Source organism: Oryctolagus cuniculus, chromosome 2, assembly GCF_051225735.1.
Source record: "Oryctolagus cuniculus isolate XC-2025 breed Fujian yellow rabbit chromosome 2, ASM5122573v1, whole genome shotgun sequence".
NCBI classification, from domain to species: Eukaryota; Metazoa; Chordata; class Mammalia; order Lagomorpha; family Leporidae; genus Oryctolagus; species Oryctolagus cuniculus.
The window spans coordinates 88,076,595-88,082,594 of NC_142868.1; positions in this window are offsets into that span (position 1 = coordinate 88,076,595).

The following is a 6,000-nucleotide window of genomic DNA, read 5'->3' on the forward strand; positions in this document are numbered from 1 at the left end:
TATAAATAATCTGGGGAAGGTTTAAAGTATGCATGGGTTATATGCAACTGCTAGTTTACATAGGGCCCTTGAACATCCACCGATTTTGGTACCCACGGTGGGTTTTCACACTGCTTTCTCACTAATACAGAGGAGTGCTGGAAGGTGGAAAGTGCTATGGAGACAGAAGAAAGGAAGAAAGAGGGAGAGGAAGCATATGCAGAGGAGGGGCCAGGCTGTGTTTGGGAAGTTCTCACTGCGGAGGTGACATCTGGGTAAAAATGTGTGGGAGATGAGACATAAAACAAAGCAGACATCTCGAAGGAAGCACTAGGGGCTGAGGTCTGGAGGCAGAGGAGCCTAAGGATGTGCAAGGACACTGTGGCTAGAAAGCAGTGGGAGGGAGACTCGGTGTGAGTGCAGAAAGAAAGGGCAAGTAGGCATTTATGTGGGCTTTGACTTATCCAGGGAGCCGCTGGGGTGTGCTGAGCAGATGAACAACACGATGCAATGTCTGTCTGAAATGGATGACTCCGCATGTGGTATTGAAACAAGACTATGAAGAAGTGAAAGCCTGGGACCAGGAAGGAGAGCCGGGAGACTGCTGCGGGGGCCAAGTGGAGAGAAGTGGTGGCACGGAGCAGGAGGTGGCAAAGGAGGAGATGAGGAGTGGTCAGACCTGGGCACACCGAAGAAGAGCCCTTGCTCAGAGATCCTGAGAGACTGGACGTGGCATGTGAGTGAGCACTTGGTAGGAGAACTCAGAAGCTGAGATGGGAGGGATGGGGGGAGGCGCAGGTTTGACAGTGCAGGACTGGACTGGGTTTGGACATATTAAGATGTCATCAGGCACTCAAGTATAGGTGCTGCAAAGGCAGTTGGATATATGCATCTGGAATTCCAAGGAAAGCTCTGGGTTAAAAATACAGGTGTGCTAGTCATTACCTATACGTTGTTTTGAGTTTTTCAAGGGAGGGGAGGCACAGTAGAGAAGAGAGAGAAGAGGCCAAGGGGCTGAATCATAGGTATGCTGACAACATGACAGCCTGAAGATGAGGCATTGCTAGAGAAGACAAAGAAGCAGCCAAGACAAAGAGGTAGGAGGTGTCCAGGATAGCACAGAGTCCCGGAAGCAAAATGAACACAGAGATTCAAGACAGAGAGAGTGATTAACTAGCAAGTGCTTCTGACAGCACAAGATGAGGATTTAGCATTGTCTATGGGATTTAGTAACATGGTGGTCGCTAATGGCCCTCAAAAATAGAATTTCTTTAGAGTGGAGAAGGTAAGAGCTGTATTGGAGGAGTATCAAGAAAGAATGAAAGGATGAACTAAGGAAAGTATATGGAAAGCTCTTGAGTATCTTTGCTTAAAAGAAGAGCAGGAAATGAGGCAGTGGCTGGATGATAAAATGGAAAATACACAGGGAAACATACCTTATGCCTCATTAGTGTTATTCAAGGGAATGGAGTGAGAATTTCTGAACCAATGACCCTGAGGAAAGAGGGGCTGGAATAAAATTTTCCTTCTGCAGGAAGTGGCCCTTGCCAGTAGCATGATACCATAGTATCAGGGGTAAATGCTGGCAGGTGGTCAGATGAAATGGTGAGACTAAATGGAAGTTCTATTTGTAATGCTGTATTTTCTCATTAAAGTAAAAACCAAGGATTGCCAGCTTGAAGTGAGAATGGAGAGGAGGTGTTGGAGATTGGAGAAGAAAAATAAAGTCTAAAAGAGTGTGAGATGAACAAATACACAAATGAGCTATATTAAGATTTCCAGGCCACATTAAGTTCCCATGTGAAAATAATGACCATGAATTTAAAGCTGTATGATGAAAGACAGTGAAGGGATGAGCTGTGGAAATAAGCATTGCTGTGTATTTTTGCTCAAGCCATCATCAACCTACTTGAGTAAAAGCATGGACCAGGGTACTTCACAGTGGTGTGGTTTAGCCAAGAGTCTTGGGTTATGTTCCCTGAGAGATGGATTTCTTAAGGCATCAGAGAAGATTGGGAGAGATTTGCAGGAGCTGAACTGATCCTTGGTGGGATCTCACAGAGATCTCTGGGATGACCCTTGACTGACGTCCTCGGGGAAAGGTAGGGGGGCAGGGAGCTTTTGTCCACCCTGCGTGTCAACTAGGCACTAGATATGCCCCTTCTGATGGAAGGTAGTTCCCCTTTTTCCCCCTAAGGGCAATACTGGGAGGCTTCAACTGATAAATTATCAGCATGCAGCACTTCTGCTAGCTGGGGACAAGTCCCTTTGGTTGTAAGAGGGTGACCTGGGAGGCAAATGCACACTCTTTGCACATTCTCACATTGTTAATAAGAGCAGCTCCTCCAGCATTCCCAGAGGCCTCTGTGGCTGGGGGAACCTGCCAAGAGAGGACTCGCAGGAGGAGCTACACCTACAGTTGCTACAGCTGGTCTTGCAGCCACTGCTAACACTCATGCTATGACCTCTGACTTTGGAAGATGATTTTTCCTTGACTCTACCTCTGCTGGTGTACATGGATAGCCGAGGGGAGAAATCCAAGCTCTGGTCCACTGGAGTCTGAAACCCTAGTCACCATGCTCCATACAGGCCTTGGTCACTGCACTGGTTCACGTTCTGTGAGAAGTGGGCAGGACAGACAGTGACATACTTAGATGAACTGCCAGGCTGATGGCCTTGTTTAATCTCTGCCCCCAAGAATGTAGATGGGGCTTACAACTTGCTTTTAGCCACCAGAATGTGGGGTGTCTCTCTCTGCATTGATGTTCTTCTGCTGGCCTTAACGATGCAAGCATCTACTTTGTGCACCACCTGGGAACACAGGCCGGGAATCACAGATGGCCTCTAGTAGTTTAGTGCAGCCTATGGCTGATAACAACAAAAACAACAAAATCTGAATCACTCAGTTCCATATTTACGAGGGAGTAAATTCTGCCAACAAGCTTAGTGAGCTTGGAAGCTGATGCTTCTCCAATCAGCACGAGGAAAGCACTAGTCTTTCACAGCAAGGAACGGGCTGCATCTGTGGTCCTGGGATTTTCAGGGACATCTGGACATTCCACATTTTTAAATACATATATGTCTCCATCTCAAGTCTCAGAGTCCCATCATATCCCACTCAAGACCCTGACCTTGGTGTAGCAGTTGCCACATTTCAGGCTGCAACCTCACGTGGCACTCCACTAACAATTAACCCTGGGCTCTTCCATTCTCCAGCTGCAGTAGATGAAAGACTCTTAGCATGTGGCCAAGGAAGCTTTCCTTGTTTGCCTAACATACCCTTGGCTTTCCATTATATTTTTATGATGCTTCAATTACCCACAGCAATTGACATCCAATTCTACAGTTTTGATAGTATTTTCCTATGACTCAAATGCTTGAGACATTGTACCTGACTGTGTGCTCTGTTCCATGAGTATCCCATGCCAGTTTCCTACAGTAGTTTACAACAATCACACCACTGCAACGTGCCAGGAATTATCACAACTTTAACTCCCACCAGAGATGTTTTCCTCATCACCAGTTTGGAGACAAATGATATAATTCTAAATCTGACTTTATATGCTCTCCATCACCAGTTCTCATGCTCCTATTTAAATCGCAAGCCCTGCCATCAGACTCTGAGATGGAGATCTATGGCAGGTGCTTGAGTGTTTGTTTTCATAAAGATTTATTTATTTGAAAGGTAAAGCTACTGAGATAAGAGGGAGAAAAACCAAGCGAGAGCTTCTACCTGCTGTTTCATTCCCCAAATGATGACAACAGCTTCGGTTGGGATGAAGCCAGGATTCTGAACTCCATCCAGGTCCCCCACATGGGTTGCAGGACCCAACTGCTTTGACCTTTTTCCAATGCTTTTCTGTGCATATTAGGAGGGAGCTGGATCAGAACTGGAGAAGCTGGTACTGAAACTGGCAACCATATAGGTTAACCCATTACATCACAACACTGGTCCCTGTGGAAGGTGTTTTATAGGTCAGCATTCTGAGCAATCAACTTGCAAGGTAGTAAGGAAAATGAGATGGGGCAGAGGAATGAGTCGAAATGCCATGTGCTTGCGACAGAGTATAGTGCTTGCTGATCCCATTGGAAGAAGAGAACTTGGATGGCACTTCAGAGCCGGCTCCAGGTCAGGAAAAGAATTTGGGACTTAGAATTGCCACATCAGTCATCCTTTGAATGTAAATCTGCCTTTGGAGATGAGATGTAACCCCAGGCAAGTTAGCTCTCCGGTGCAGTGAAATACCAGGCGAAGGGAATCAACTGGGAGCCAAGGGTGAAGGCCTTGTCCTGAAGGGGTATCTGGTGTTGCACTCTATAAAGAGAGGTCAAGGCAGAGAGGGTAAGGTAGCTATGAGAGACCATGGAATTCGAATAGGGCAGGAGGAAAACAAAGATGTGAACAGGCTTTAGGGACAATGATGCCAATTGAGTGCTGGGACCAGTAGTGCAGAAATAAAAAGCAAGAAAAACAAAAAATGTTATTTGGAGAATGGGATGATTGTAACTGAGATTTTGGAAGGCTCTGCTCTCAGAACCTTACTTATGACCATTTATTCTGAAGATTGAATCATTCAATCACAAAATGTTGACATATATCAAACTACTTGCTGAATGAAAACTTCTCTACATGTCAGTGTACAATTCTAACAGAACTGTATGCATTGAAACACACCCACATACATAATCTTAGGAGTGTGAAGTCTACAATCATTTTTTTTTATACAGGGCTGATGACAAATTACATTAAGAATTTTGGTGATAACTTGTTCAGCAGTTTTCAAATTATCTCAGTGGAAATAAATGGTGTTTTTGCATCAGAAGGAGCTATCACCACTTTTTCCCCTAAATCTTGTTAAAAAGTAGATGTTAAAACACCAGTAAGCAAATATTCTACTTTGTCTATCTATACTTCAAAAGTCAATTTTCTTACCTTCTGGCCTCTGAAATTCTTTTTATCACAGTTGAAATGCAGGGGTTCCTTCACAATGAAAGCTTTGAAAAAGAAATGAAGTTTGTAACTTCAAATACCAAATAAAGTTTTCAGACTTTTAAAGTCCAACTAGGGTATCTGTTACTAGGAACTCCAATTTTTCATTCATTTTTAGAAGAACTTTCTATCCTCCACTAAATTTTGAAGGCTGCCAGAATAATTCAGGATGAAATGGCTACTTGCTCATAGATAGAAGGCAATGATGTGAACCTCAATCAAAAGTAGAGACTGAAAAAAAATATTTCTGCCCTTGGGTAGATATTTCCTACAGTACAATAAGCTTTTATTTATGCAGATTCTACAGTTGTACTAGTGTGAGCATGCACACACACACACACACACACCCCTTGTGTAAGGACAATTTGTTGCAGATATGATCCGTGAAACCCCAGCAATGTCCTCCAGAACTGTGGGAATGCTTTTCCTTGATATTCTTGGCTGATTTTTCCTTTTGTGTTGAGGCAGAATTGTGCACTTCATTGACAGGGTGTCCAGTGGCATGACCAAAAGGGCAGTCAACTTCACAAATGGGTGCTCAGCACTGGGCAGGTAAAAGGGTAAAAAAGAAAATTGATAATGAGAACATTATAGAATAAACAGGTTAAATATTCTAGATCAGTTGTACAACTCATACAAAGATGACTTTCTCCTTGTCCCCCCACACACCTTACCGTCACGGTTTTTGATGGTACTTGCAAAAGGATGGTGGAGGAATTTTGATCAGTGTTTTGATCAGAGCAGCCAATCAGACCACCATTGAGAAGCCGGCCAGGTCAGCTTTACCTTCCCTGATCATTTGTGAGTGAAATCTGATTGAGTCAGCATCTGAAAGACGAACTCTGTGGAGAAATTGAGACACATGTTAAACCAGAAGGAAATTACATCTTGATTTTGCTTTTGTGACTTCTTCCAGGTAAGGAGCACTGAGATCTGTAAAGAATATTTTCTCCAGCTCCTCAGATGAGATTGGGATTGAGGAAGGGGTACACAGGGGCTTCTACTATATTGTTCTAGTTATTTAAAAAATA